The sequence below is a fragment of the Mustela erminea genome, chromosome 6 (assembly GCF_009829155.1).
Source record: "Mustela erminea isolate mMusErm1 chromosome 6, mMusErm1.Pri, whole genome shotgun sequence".
NCBI classification, from domain to species: domain Eukaryota; kingdom Metazoa; phylum Chordata; class Mammalia; order Carnivora; family Mustelidae; genus Mustela; species Mustela erminea.
Genome location: NC_045619.1, coordinates 48,479,361 through 48,494,762, shown reverse-complemented (window position 1 = coordinate 48,494,762; position 15,402 = coordinate 48,479,361). Strand labels below are relative to the sequence as shown.

Genomic DNA, 15,402 nt, shown 5'->3' with positions numbered 1-15,402 from the left:
AATGGCAGAATGACAAGAGGTGGGTGCATTAGGAACAAACTACACTTTTGCCCACAGTAGGGCAAAAACATCTGAGTTTCCTTGTGGGCCAAGTTGGACAGATGGGAGCCAGCCAACCTGGGGTCATGTTTGCTTCTACCTCAGAGTATTGCCTTGAGGGGAAATGTGACCCGCAGGTGGATTGTCAGAACACCAGGTGCTGAGGGTGGGATCATGGTGGCTATTGATGTACAGCCCCTCCCACACCAGGGGAGCTGCAGTCAGAGGTCATTGGTGGGCACACCTCCAGAACATCCCTCAAGGGGGAAAGCCAGCAAATTGTGCACCTGCCACCTCAGAGGAAATCATCAGATTACAGGCTACACAAGCCACAAAAAGTCTTTTTCATTAATCCTCTCTCTTTCTGAGTCTGGCCCTGGAAAGGTCAGAAGTAGCACCTACGAAGCAGGGAAAAGTAGATGGACAAGGCAAAACAAGCAAGCAGAGAAGTCAAGTATGTGTCTCTCTCCAACTGGGCACAGCTGTGGGGTGACAGGGGTGGGGGGGGGCAGAAGGAAAAGAAAAAAGAACTGGATCTGAGTTTTAGACTACATGAGAACTTTAAAAACTACCAACTGGAGGCTGTTCTTGTGACTAAAAGTAAGCAAGGAAAAATAATTTTTTTTCCCTATCTATGAGTAACTGAAAAGGTTTGGGTACCAACATTGCATCCAGGAAGGGGTCTGGATGGGAAAGAATGAAGTTGATTTCTGCATGACCCTATTTAGTCCAGTTTGTAAGTAAAATGACTATTCCAACATAATAGAGTAATGGGACAAAATGCAAGAACTCCTAGCAACTACCAATATTATAGCAGCATCTTAAAATGTCATATAGACGTTAGAAAATAAAGTTGAAGCCACCTCCTGCAAGTTAGATTTTAAAAACCCATAAAAAGGGGTGCCTGAGTGACTCAGTAGGTTAAAGCCTCTGCCTTTGGCTCAGGTCATGATCCCAGGGTCCTGGGATTGAGCCCCGCATCTGGGGCTATCTGCTCGGCAGGGAGCCTTCCTCTCCCTCTCTCTGTGCCTGCCTCTCTGCCTACTTGTGATTTCTGTCTGTCAAATAAAGAAATAAAAATCTTTTAAAAATCCATAAAAAGAAATAAAATATAATAAAACAGTCATTGAGGAGGCCCAAAATCTGACATTATAATAGGAATTTGTAAAAAGGGAAAAAGGAGGGGGGGGCTGTGGATAAAGAAATTTTTAAATTATTTTTCAAGAAATCTTCCCAGACAGGGTGCTTGGGTGGCTCAGTGGGTTAAAGCCTCTGCCTTTGGCTCAGGTCATGATCTCAGGGTGCTGGTATCAAGCCCCACATCAAGCTCTCTGCTCAGCAGGGAGCCTGCTTCCTCCCCTCTCTCTCTCTCTCTGCCTGCCTCTCTGCCTACTTGTGATCTGTCTGTCAAATAAATAAATAAATATCTTAAAAAAAAAGAAAAAGAAATCTTCCCAGAATTGAAAAGATGAGTTTCTAAAATAAACCTCTCACCAATCATATGCATTAATTATTCAGCAAATATCTGAAAATACCATTTTTGTGCTAGGCCCTATTCTAAAACTATAACAAAGACTAAAGCCAAGAATGTAAGTCCCTGCCAAGGAGTTTGCCTCCTCCTGAGAGAGATGGGTAGTTGACAAAGAAATAACATTTGTCAGATGATGATAGGAGTCATTAAGGAAAATTAACCAGGATAAAGGAATATGGAGTAATGAAATGGTGGGAAATGATTGCTGTTTTAGGCCAGGTGGTCAGGGAAGGCCTCTCTGATCATATGACAGTTGAACAGAGGGAGCAAGAGTCGCAGACATACTGGATCTTTATCCACCATGTTTACTAATGTGTCCCAACTGTCTAGAATAGTGCCTGGCTCGTGAAACACTTGATAAATGAATGAATCAAAGCATAGGGAAAAGCATATGCAAAGGCCATGATACAAAATCATCCTTGGCTTGTTCAAGAATGCCAGCGTAGCTGGAGCAATGGAAGCTTGGGGAGAAATAGTAGATGATGACCTTATAGACCACGGCAAGGACTTTGGATTTTATTCTGAGACAGATGAAAACCCATTGCAGGGTTCTGGACATCAAAGTGTCATGATACAGTTGCTATTGTTAAAGAACTACCCTGACCTCTAAGAGAAGGTAGACTGAAAGGAGGTGAGGCTGGGAGCAGGGGCACCGCACTAGTCCAGGGAAATGTTATGAGTGGCTTAGATTAGGGTAGTATTCGCAGAGATAGAGAGAAATTATCAGATTATTGACAAATCTCGAAGACAGGTTACACAAGACTTGCTGATGAATTAGATGTCATATATGAGAGAAACAGAGAAGTTAAGGATGAAGCCAAGGCTTTTAGCCACAACAGTTAGAAGGATGGAAGGGGAAACTGTTAGATGCAAGGTGGGATGTGAGGACCAGACACAAGGGTGAGAAATGAGGGGCTATTTCAGACTTAATAATTTTGAGATGCCTACAAGACATACAAGTGGAGATGTCACATGTATCTCTTTCCTAAACAAATAAATTTAAGGGAAAAATGCATATTCAACTTTGTCCTCCTCAATACAACACATCTATCTCAAGAGCCAGACTAGTGACCAGAGTTTAAAGCCCATTTCCAACCCTGAGACCTGACAATCCAATAGTCCTCTCCTCACAGCTAAAATAAAAGCTATTGATTCTCCCCTTTTACGATGCCTATAGGATCTTTCCTTCCCCAAATGTATTCCAAATTGCATTTTCCACATCACATTCTCCTTCTTTCCCCTAGCTTCCTGAAAAATAGGTCTCTCTTATTTTGGAAAAAGAAGCAAAGAAATACAAACCCTTCATTTGACCATCCTCACTTTCTTCCTCATTTACCTGACAAAACTCAGTCGCTTCCCCATCAGGTCTCTGATGAAGCTTTCTCTTCTTAACCCTGATTTCCCTCTCCACTCCTATCCTTAACCCAATCCTTTTAAGTCCAAGCCTACAGCCTATTCTCTGATCTGTGCACCTTTGCTGGAGTTCTGCACCATTCCCTGTGGTTGACTTCTCATAGGGGCCTCTGCCAGGATTCATTTTTGGCCATCTGCTCTCCTATCTGCATGCTTTCTTCCTTATCATTCCTATAACTGCAATGAACACCCCTGTGTGGATAACTCCCACCTGCTAATTTCAGTCTTCATTTCTTATCAGAGCTGGACTTCCTAAGAGTTTCCAAGCAAAGTGGTGATCAGGCATAAGGGCTGGAATCAGATGGTTTAGGTTTAAGTTTAACTATATAAACATGGGGTTATATTTAGCTTCTCATCCTTTATGAAATGGGAATAATGGTACCTACCTCAGTTTCCATGAGAATTACATGAGTTTTATCGGTGAAACACGTAGTCTCTGGCACATAGTAAATAATAAATGCTAGCTATTATTTTTTGTGATCACACTATCACTGCAAATTTAATGTATGCAACCCCAAATTCTTCCTTTGCTTCTCTCCCTATCAGTTCTCAAGTTTTTCTGTACTATCACTAGTTTTCAGACCCACAGATTTAACATTTGTAATAATCTTTGATTTACCCATTACTTCATTTTTAAAAATTCAGTCAGTTGACAAATAGATCTTGCTAACTTTCCTACTAACTTTTTCTTCAATCATTTTCTTTTTTCCTTATCCCTCTTCTATGCCCCTGTTTAGTCCCCATCTTCTCACACTAACACAACCAGAGCAACAAGCTCCTCATTGGTCTCTGCAGACTCAGCTTCCAAACACAAACCATGGAAATATTATCTAAGTTCTCATGTGGTCCCTCCTTCACTCAGAAAACTTTGAGTTCTGCTGTTTGCATTCCTATCAGGTGAAGAATCGTCTAAGTGGATAGAACTTTCTAGAATTTCCATAATACAGCTCCATTCTATGCAGTCTTATTTTCTTCCACTCACCTGCCTTGCCAGCTCTGTCTCTCTACTGCCCCAAGACCATCTCACGCTCTTTCTGGCCTCTCTGCTTTCATGCACATTGTTCTCACCTGGAATCCCCCCCGCCCCCCTCCCCGCCACTTTTCTTCAGCTATCTCAGTCCTACCTGCTCTCCAGCCCAGCTCCATTTCAGCCTTCTCCCTGAGGTGTATGACATGAAATTTCATTCATTCCATTACTCCAGTACCTGAAATCAGCATTTGATTCTATTTACATATCATTACATATTGTTCCATGAAGTGCCAAATATGTCATTTTTTTGCATATTAGATTATAAGATCCTAAAAGGTTACAATGTTTTCTAAACTTCAGTGTTCCTGCTTTACCCCTTCCCTACCCCATGCCTAGGAAAGTAAGTGGTAAAGACCCAGGAAGTCTTGATGAAAATATAAAAATAATGATAATAATAATTATATACACTGTGCTATATACCAAGTACTCATCTCAGGAGCGTTGTACATATACTAATTTGTTTAATCTTCACAATAATTCTATAAAGTAAAACTATTATCTCTATTTTACAGCTGAGGAAACTGAGGCACAGAGAAGTTAAGTAAGTTGACCATGATTGATTACTGGCCCAGAGTAATCTTCACACATGCAAATATGTGAAAGAATGCAAAATATAATTTAGGAAGACTATATTGTAAAAACTCTGTTGAAGACCCAAAGAAAAGAAATCTTAAGACTTATCCTCACTTCAGTGATACAAAATAACTGCATTTCTGGGTAGTGAAGGGAAGAGAATAAATAGGGATCACATTTTTTTTTTAAAGATACAATTTATTATCTCTTTCTCTGATTCTAAATGAATCACAGAAGAGACTGGAAAAAACATCCTGTCCCACCCCACTCCCTCCCTTCCCATGTATAAATAAGGCCTCCCAACTACAACCATTAGTACCTCATGAAATAAGCATCCATGTAAATTGGCTACTGCTCTGCCCTAGAAGGAGACACATATTACATGGTATACTCTGAAAGTCATGTGCTTCTCTTCTTTACCTGTCACAAGGAACCCTTTTGGATATGCGCAAATAAGGAAGTGCTATATGAACTAACTTGTGACTGTTTGAAAATCGGTCAAGTATTCCCCATAAATAGCAGCTTGTCAGCACCTACCTGAACTCTAGTTGTTGACTCTTTAGAAGAGAGCGTGAGGAAGCTGGAGCCATTTCTCCAGGGCTGGCCCCAGCAGGCTGCACTCTAACACGGAAAGTGAATCCCCAAAAGCTGGACTGTCCTACCAGCACTCAGCACCTCCCATGGGTGAAGGAAAGACTGTAGCTTGACTACAGCGCAATACTAATGTGCTGAGGTGAAGAGTTGGACTAATCAGTCATTTTCCTGTTGCGTAAATAGGAATTTGTACCTCTTGGGTTTTTGTTAGAGAAGGAGGGAGAAGTGTGACTTGTTATCTCGGGAAACTCTGCCCAATGAGAGGGGCTGGCCCTTAAGAGGATCTTCCCGGGTTGCCACACACAGTTTTGCAAACCTGGCTTAAAAGTCTTGAAATAGTTACCTTTGCTTACAGTAGTGGTTGGAAAAATGAAATGGGAATTAAGAAACCTTGTAATACAATAGTCTATTCCACCTCATGTTCAAATTTTTTTTTTAAGCTCAGATTATTTCCATATGGGTGGAAGACTTCAGATTTAATTTTATTAAAGATAATTAACATCCCTCTGAAACAGTAGTTATCTATATATCATTCTACCTCCAGCAAAATATTTATGTTTCATCTGCCACACATATTCTTGACTGGCATTCAAGTGGCTTATTAGCTGTCTTGCCCCTAGCATCTATTCTGTCTTAATGACTTCTATCCTCCAACACTGTTGAAAGTGACTTAAGGCAGTACAGATTCCAGAGGCAGCCTGCCAGATGAAGCAAAGAAGCCGCAAGAAGCGTACAATGAAAGAAAATGAGTGCAGTTCCCCTGAGATAGGTGTACGTTAACGTAACCATGGTTTTTAATCTCCTCATATACTCTCTTTGTAACTATACATGTCTTAAATAGTAGGTTCGAAAGAAACATAATAGCTAACAGCTGGACTCTTTCTAGCACTTTATCAAGTACCTTCTAGCTTGCAGCCTTCCACAACAAAGAATGCCTCTGCTGCTTAAGCCCAGAAGCTTGATTTATAAACTTAACGTAATGAACCCTGTCAAAATTTTATTACCGATTGGTTTGTACCATAATATATGCATGGAGTGGCTATTGTATAAGGATGACTTATTTTAATGCCCTAGAACTTTCCCTTTGTTAACTTTCTTTTAGCCCTGGGAATTGTATTGTCTCCTTTGTTTGTATTTAGATAGCTGCCATTTAGCCAGCTGCCATAAGATAGCTGTCTTCATCTGATTTCTTTGGAGTTACAATTCACATATTAAAGTGGAATCCATATCTTTTATCCCCCTTGGGTAATGAACAGAAAAGATCCTGTCTACAACTGATCCAACACCTGTGTGTTCTCACATAAGAGCTGGTACCCAAGTTAAATCCCAAACTACGAGTACTTATTACAGTCTTCCTGGAACCCACATATGCCAAGGCACTTGCCCCACAAGACAGCCTGGAACCAAGGTGTAATCAAGCCTTTCACTGGTCCCACTGGACTGGGCTATGAATCATCTCCCTTTCTTAACCAGCTGGCACAGATAAATAGCAACTGAACAGCATTTTATCTCCTGAAGAGTATAATTTCCTTAAATTAACATAAGATACTAGCTGTTGTATTCACTTGCAGCTTTTATAAGGCCAGACATATCTCAGGAAGACCTAACTAATCTCAGGAAGCAACCCACACGTGGAAAAAGCCTATTACAGAGTTGAAATCCTCTTAAGGAGATGGAACAGGCAGAATCGTCCTCACAATCACCTGTCTGGGAAATTTGAGCTGATGGGACCTGAACAGCACTGCAGCTCCAAGCAATAACACCACCTTTTGTGCTCAGGTTCATTTTATTGCTGAAAACATTCTGTCACCTGCCTCTTCCCCAGGGGCTGAGCAAATAAGAGATTGTTACATCCATCAGCAAGTCCATCTGGTTCACTGAAACTTATCTCACAAATAGTAGCTGGTCAAAAGATGAGAAAGTGGCACAAAGTGGTCTAATTTTTATAAATCCCCTCCCCCTTACACACACACACACACACACACACACACACACACACACACAACTTTGTTGGGAAAAGCACCAGCTTTCCTTTCACTGGAGCAGCAACCTGTAAAGTAGTGGATCCTTTCAGAGCATTCAGATATGGCCTACATTGGGGCTGTTATTTGTTCCACTGGATTCTGGTATATTATTTAGGTTAAACTTGCAGTGTATCTGTCTTCCACTGAAAGTGACTTTTTTTCCCAAATCTTCATAACCTGGAAGGAGTGCAAATCATTTAGGCTTATACAAAAAGTATAATGCATTCATAATATAAACAAAAAACAGGAAATTTTTTCCTTGAAGATTCCTGCTAAATATTTTGAGAGTCAGTGGGGATTGTGATACTCATTTTTTAACCATGGGCTAGATTTGCAGCACCAGGTCCACCTCCTTGTCTGTAGCTAGACTGGAGTTACCCAGACTTGGTGCCCTAGTGGTCAAGAATGCATGCTTGCAGCCCCCTAGGTTTGAATCCTCTCTCTACTATGAAGCTAATAGTGGCCTAGAGATAATAAATAGTACCTCCATCATGAGATGGTGATGAGAAGTCATTTGGTTAATATAGATGAAATATTTAATAGTGACTAGCTAATCATAAGTGCTGCATATTGTCTTGACTATATTCCACAGAACACTAGTTCTAAGGTGTTCCTAGAGAAATGAGAGTCTATAGTCAAATAAGATTAGAAATACTTCACACTAACATATTTAAGATCTATAAAGCTATCAGTTAGGTACCACTAAGAAAGGAAAAAGCAGGACACAAAGCTCTCCTGGGGATTTGGCAGTTCTGATTTTGGGTTTATTGCTTTCTTGGCACATGCTAGGTAATCCTTTTGTACCCACCTCAGTAACAAAATACACCTTCAACTATGGGATATCTTCCTTTCTTAAGTTCTATCAAGCACTTGGTTGTTGCTTTGCAAGAAAATATGGAATTGTTAAGCTCTCGGTGCTGAAGTTTTGCCACTCTAACATCATACCTATACCCCACTGCTCTGTTTCCATACCTTTTGGCTTATACAGTAACATTTCATTTCAGAGCCAGATCAGGGTGTGATCTTTTAAAAGACATTCTGAAGAGCAATTAAACATCACATACATCCTAAGAAGGTACCTAACTCAATTAATGTGATGACAGCAGGAACAGCTGTGACCAAGTTCACACATGCCCAGCAGTGACCTCAGTTGAACAGGTCTCAACGGCTGCCTGCCAACAGCCCGTGTAAGATTCCGCTGTCCAAGAACTATCGCAGCTTCAGAGTGATAAAATTGGGAGGAAAGTACTGCTTAGAATTGATGAAATATTTATATAGTCCTTTAGGACATCCCCGATGCATGTTTAGCATATTAAAAGTGGAAGGAAGGCCCACAGTAAAGAAACCATCTTCCCTGATTTAAGCCAACATGGTCCAAAAGGACCACACAGCCTTTTTTACAAAGCTAACACCTATCAACCTGTTGGGGTGTACTGAGATAGAATCTGACAAATCTGAGCATTACAGGATACCTGGGTGGCTCAGTCTTTAGGGGTCTACCTTTGGCTAGGGTCATTAGCCCCGGGGTCCTGGGATCTGGCCTCACGTCAGGCTCCCTGGTCGGCAGGAGGCCTGCTTCTCCCTCTCCCACTCCCCCTGCTTTTGTTCACTCTCTTCCAATGGTTATCTCTGTCAAATAGCTAAAATCTTTTTTTTTTTTAATCTGAGCATTGCAAAGTAATTGGAAGAGAGTTTTGCAGCTCCTTTATAATCAAGCGACAGCAAGGAGAAGGAAGACTGACCCTGATGGGGTTCACAACATACTACCCCAAAATATGGCACCTTGGCATATTGAATATTTTAACCTGGAGGAGTTTGAGAAAAGGGCAGCAGCAAAGAAGGTCAGTCACTCTTTTCCCCTGAAACAGGTCATAAAATCCTTATGTGAGAGTGTCCTCCCTCTACCCAGAGGAAAGGAGTATCCTTGTCTCCAAAGAAAAGTGATGCCCAGATGAATCTTAACAAGCAGGCCTTGCTAGTTTCCCCCAGTTTAGTACATTCACCTCAGACTCTTGAACCCATCATGTTTCTCCACAACTGCCCACTCTTCCTCAAACCCAGTAGAAAGATACATAGATCTGTTTCTTCAGGACTTCCTTTCCTTATGAAGGCTTCCGCATCACATAAGACCCATCTATATTCAGTACATCTGTGTGCTGCTTTCCTGTTAATTTGTCTTTGTTAGTTTAACTCTCAGACTCAGCCACAGACTCTGAGAAAGTTAAGTAAAACTTTTTCCTCCTCTACCACCCTGTTTGGGATCACACACAGAAAAGTAGCCCCCCAAAGAACTCCTGGAGACTACTGAGGAGTCAGTCTCTCCATACTTTTAAGGAAAGTACTTGCCTTGATCTCAGTCTAGGATTCTTATCATGAGGAGACTAACTGCTTTGAACTGGTCAAATTCTAGTTTAATAACAAACAATATTGAGGCTTCAATAGATGACAAGCCCTGAGCTCAGCAGCAGAGCTAAGAAATGATTATGAAATTTCCCTTTCATCATCTGTAAAAAGGCAATAGTAATGACACAATAATAGTGTTATTGTCCATATGCAATGAAGGAATGGATGGGACTTAAAAAACCTTGTAATAGAATACTGTATCCCACCTTAATTACAGTGCCTGGCACAGATTGTTACAGGGTTCATTCCAGTGAGGAAAATGGAAGGGAAGTGTAAGAAATGCTGAAGGAGCAAGGGCCAGTGTCCCTCCCCTGTCCCTTGCTCTAAAAGGGCAGATTCCTGCAGAAGCCACCAAGCAAATGGCTTACTGTGCTCTGGCTTAGTTTCACTTAAAATTCAATCCATTCTAGTTCCCTTGTGCCTGCAAAAGGACAAGAGCTAAAATGAGGTTTCAGCCTACTTGGCATCTGGTCATCTACCCCTTGCAAATGCTCGGGTAGGGCAGAGCAAAGCAGCAACTTGTTCTGCCTTCAGCTTGGCATGTGGGATGAGAACCGGCAGTGAGACGATCTGTTAGTAGGGGGAGAGATGAGGTGTGTAGGAGCATAGGGAGGTAGGCTGGAGACAAAAGTCAACTCAGGCCTCTCACTTCCAGCCCCAGAATTGCAAGCCAATTGAAGAGTGGTACCTCAGGTCCTGCCTGACGACCCCCACTGACCCCCTGAACCGGAGGCCACTGAGAACTTTGTGAGATAGCCAGGCCCACCTTCACTGGAGTTAGAACCAGACTAGGTACAGAGGTTTTAAAGGCAGAGCTACATTCCTCAAGGCACCTACTTCACAGCCAGGCTTCCAGCTCTTCCTCCTGGCCAGAGAGGCACAGCCAGCCACTCCTACACTTCTGTAGTGCTTCTACTACTCAGAGCTTCTCAGAGCAAGGTGTCAAAACTTAGAAGCTAAGCCTCCTGCCGGAAAAGAGAATGGTTTAAAGGGGGTTATTTGTGTCAGTACCATGCTGTCTTGGTGAATACAGCTTTGTAATATAACTTGAAATCAGGCAACGTGATGCCCCCAGCTTTGTTTTTCTTTTTCAACATTTCTATGGCCATTCAGGGTATTTTCTGGTTCCATTCAAATTTTAGGACTCTTTGTTCCAGCACTTTGAAAACATACCATTAGTATTTTGATTAGGGTGGCGTTGAAAATATGGATTGCTCTGGGCAGCATAGACATTTTGACAATGTTTATTCTCCTGATCCATGAATGTTTTTCCATCTTTTTGAGTCGTCTTCAATTTTCTTTATAAGAGTTCTATAGATTCTAGAGTATAGGTCCTTTATCTCTTTGGTTAGGTTTCCTAACATAATAAAATTAAATTAAAAAATAAAGGGTGGTATTTTGAAGATGGGAAAACTATTAAATCAGCTTACTTTCTTTTTCTGTTTTTTATCTTGACTCAAAAGGAGGGGAGGAGAAATGGGGACATGTTATCACTTAAAAAATGACTGACTACTGGCAGAAAGTTGCAAGGGCATCAGTTCTGAATGTTCTCTTCAAAGTGAGATACTGTTTTTTGCTGCTGTAGGGTCAGGTCTCATCCTGTTAGTCTGGTGACTAAAAGCTACTTGGTAACATGGAAAAACTTATTTAAAATACTCACTAGGGAATACATATGCTTCATTGCTATAGATTAAGTGTTGTAATAAGGATAGCTTGTCTTCATGTGCCAAATCTCACTCAAAAGAACAAAGAATATCAAATTTTTAAAAATCTAACTGAACTTGCTTTAAAAATGTTAACTTATAGAGTCAGCCTTGTCTGATATCCATCTGATATCCCATGTATGGGTAACTGGTGTTATTTGATTTCATTCCTCTTTAAGGATTACAGTTAGAGCTATCTACTTATGGTGACTTCTTAATAGCTGAAGCAAAAGCCACAGAGACATTGAAACTTCAGTAATTGGCAACAGTAACAAACCTGATAGCTTTAAGTTGGGTTTGGCTTCTCCTCTCCATGCAGACATTAATAACAATAAGGAACAACTTGTGGAATCAACAAAGATTATCCCCACCTAAAAGGCGGGAAGGAAGAACAAGGTATAAGAGAACAAAGGAATCAAAAAATAAGCTGCCCAGATTCACACCCGTGAGAATGAGTGGAGGATTATAGAAGAGAAGAAAGGTGGAGGTAGAGGTATAGGGATGCAATCAGGGAAAGTTTAGTACAGAAGATATTGGCAAACCAGTAAGGAACATGAAGATAGTAAGAGGAGAGAGTTAATCCTATTTTTGTGGCAGCCTCTACAACTGCCTGAAGGATGGAGAGAGGCCACAGAGAAAAATATGGCATATGTCATTGGTTTCCATGGCTATGACTAACAGTGTCACCATCAGAGTATTATGACTTCAGAATAGGAATGAAGATATAATAACCAATAATAGCATATATTAACATATTCCTTTTAAATCACTCCTCAAGCTCTTGGTATTTATTCACTAATTTTTCAACACGTATGACATAAAGAGTATTACCCATTTTATTTCAGACATTAAGAAACCCAAACCAGAGTGCTTCAAATAGACAAAATCCTGAAAAGCAGTATTGCTACTAATCTTTCACCACACAGTATAAACTTGAGAGATATTCTACGTGAAAGACTGTTTCATTGGTTTCATGATAAGTAATGTATTTTGAGCTAATTATTTTTGGAAAATGTACTAGCATTGTATGGAAGAAAAAACATTTCTAACAACTATTCATATGTTTCTTCTTTGCTTACAAAACAAGAAAAAGCAGAAATTTCAACCATTTCAACAGCTCAGCATTGCTTTCCAAACTTTTTGCATCAAAGATTGCTAGTCTATCTTCCCCTTATTGCAACTGGCACTCTTTCAGGCTTTTTATATTTTTTTCTGGGCTTTGTTTCACTTAGTCTTCTGTTTCCCCTTTCTCTCCCCCTTCATTTATCTGAACGATAACCCCTTTCAACACACTTTTAAAACCAGGGTGATACATGTAACCATATCACTCTAAAATTCTTAGTAGAACTAATTAACATGAAAAGGAAGTTTGTATAGCAGTGGAGTAGGCTTTGGAGTTGGACACACTGGATTCTAATTGTGCTTCTGCCACCTCCTAGCAGGGTGAGCTTGGACTAACCACTTTCCTAACTTTAAAATAAGATAATAATATGTACTTCACAGAGTTGTGAGAATGAAATTGAATATATAGATGTATACAGATATATAGAGAGCACTTAACAATTACCCAGGAGTCTTTCCCTAGGTGGGTCTCCTTCCATTTTCTCATATCCTATTCCACATTTCTTACCTTGGCTCTAAAGTCTCTTGACACTTAACTCCTTCTAGATGGTTCTCTCCATTAATGTCATGAGGACCAAGAGAAGAAAGCTCAGAAAAACTATGTCTACCCTCAGTACTTATTAGGACCTCAGTAAGTAGCTGAGGGACTGTAGATTCAGAGGCCAAAGTTTTCTTACTGTGTGCCCTCTTACTACTTGTGTGATCTCAGGCAAGCTATTTAACTTCTCAGACCTTCATTTTCTTCTTCCACAAGATGTCATCAATACTTCATAGGGAGTCATAGGGATATTGTGAAGGTTAAATGTGATTATGAATATGAGAATTGCCTTGTGCAAGAGCATGGCACACAATAAATACTGAATAAAGTGTGAACTGGTTGTGACTATGAATTTTAAATATTCCCTACCTTCTCACTTTCCTCAAATTTAACAATTCCGGTATATTCTATAATACAGTTGCTAAAATCATGTAGTAAAAGAATATTTATTGACATGAGACAATGCTTATAATATATTACTAAGTGAAAAGAAGTATTTGTATCAATTTTTGTTTTTGTTTTTAAAAAGCCACACACACACAAAGAAAAAGAGGCTGTAAGGATTTTTACAAAACTGTTGACGATGATTATCTCTAAAATGGTATGGGTGTGGTTTCCCTGTTTTCTAAGTGTCCCGAATTAAGCATGAATCCTGTTCCTTTTGGAAGAAAATGTAAAACTAAAATTTAAAAAGGAAACTATGGCAACTTTTAAAAAGTATTATATTCTTAGGTACATAAAGCTCGACCATGGAAGAAAAGCAGTAAAAGCAGCAGGGAACATGGAGAGAGGAGGAAGCAGCCAAGAGCTGGGGGGAAGGGAGAGAGAAGAAAAGAGGTCAGAGAGAGGACATGGGTCAAGTCAGGGCTAAGACTCAGAAAGAGCCCTGTCTTCTTCCAAACATTTGTTTCTGGGACCTCCAAAAAGCCTGTGGGGAAACAGGGCTGTGTCCTAGCTGGGCAAGCCGCCGCATTCCAGTTCTACCAGAGAACTAGGAGTCAGTGGGCTTCTGAGCCCTGGTGGTTTTGAACTGCCTATCTTTTCTCTCTCAGGACCATAGAAAGGGTGCTATCCTTGCCTGCTTACAGAAAACCGAAAGGATGACCCAGATGGCCTCTAATATGGCCTTCAAGCCTAGGAGACTTTGGTTCATTAGGGTAAATGAGCAATAAACCAAAAGCTCTTGCCACTAGGTGGCATGCCCCAAATACTATTTCACTTTGAAACTGGCAGAAAAGTTGAACCAGACACCCTCTAAGTCCAAAGCATCATTAGAGGCAACAAGATGAAGACCATTTAAGGTTTTGAGTTTCTCCCTGGTAAAAACAAACAAGAACAATAACCGCCTTCCACAGCACTTCTCTCCAGGATAATAAATTCAGTCTATTTCTCATGGACACCCCTGAAAGTCTCCTTGGAAGATTCCCCTTCCCCCACCTTCTCCCCCATTCCCCTTTCCAGTCCCCATCTGTTGGTCTGTAACCAAAAACCCCATCCTTGGCCAACCAAAATAAACAGGTGCCCCCACAATCCTCCAAAAGTAAAAATAGGTCTTTGGAATGAATCATCATTGAATAATGTCCAACCATATGCTAATAATGTTAGATTAGCATTAGATGAAGGAGGACAAGAAAGGTCCTAATGTGGGATCTGTTATTGTTGAGGGAAAACAAGAATGGTATTCAGCCCAAAATGAATGTATTCCTTTTAACCTAATAAGTTTCTCTTACTGAATAGCAGTGCTACAAGCAAGACCTGGATATTTAGCTAGAGCTATCGGTCATTTCCATCTTGCTGTCTTGTCTCCTAAGTTACACGCTATTGGATATTCTGTAAGAAGAGACTTTTGTTCAGATGGCTAAAGAGAGGGACCATTTTGGACCACATGAAAAGAGCACCCAGAGAGGAGGGGACAGGGTAGGACCTTGAATTTGAGGACTCTACACATGGCTACTGAGGCTCACTGAACTCTTGGCATTTTTGAGGGAGGAGAAGAGAGTGGAGAAACAATTAAAGGGAAGTGCTGAAAGAAAGGGATGTGGCAAGACACACTTTGCATAATTTGCAGATTTGCCTAGGACTATCTGGATCATAAAGCCCTAGTGATGAAATATGAAGAAATATAGGCAGTTTGGTATTTTCTGATTATATAACTCTAATAGGAAACTGCCCCTATTCCCTGTTATTTAAGTAAATTAACTATATGAGATATGACAATAAATATAAGAACAGATTTTTTAAAACAAACTCCCATGTATATTCACACAAATGGGTACTATCCCTTTCAAAGTTGGAACCTTAGGAAGCTGATCACTCATTTTAATGATGCAAACCATTTGGGGAGTCTCTCTTTTTTAATTGATTTTAGCAACTGACACATATCTTTTGAAAAGCCACAGTACTAAAAAAAAAAAAAAATCATTCCTTCTGAA

At 40.4% G+C, this 15,402-nt stretch overlaps 1 protein-coding gene across 16 annotated transcripts in view; it reads right to left on the bottom strand.

Annotated features, from left to right (window-relative positions):
• The window catches only part of LOC116593182, a 151,048-nt gene that overhangs the window by 9,143 nt on the left and 126,503 nt on the right, over nucleotides 1-15,402 (bottom strand). For 2 of the 16 annotated variants that reach the window (XR_004286794.1, XR_004286799.1), the window contains exon 1: nucleotides 5,124-6,655. The exons of 9 other annotated variants lie outside the window; for them this stretch is intronic. The gene's annotated coding sequence lies outside the window, so the exon portion shown is untranslated. Of the gene's footprint in view, nucleotides 1-5,123; nucleotides 6,656-10,444; nucleotides 10,573-11,587; nucleotides 11,939-15,402 lie in introns of those variants that run through there. 5 more of the 16 variants (XR_004286810.1, XR_004286798.1, XR_004286803.1 and 2 more) reach the window with 5 other exon arrangements.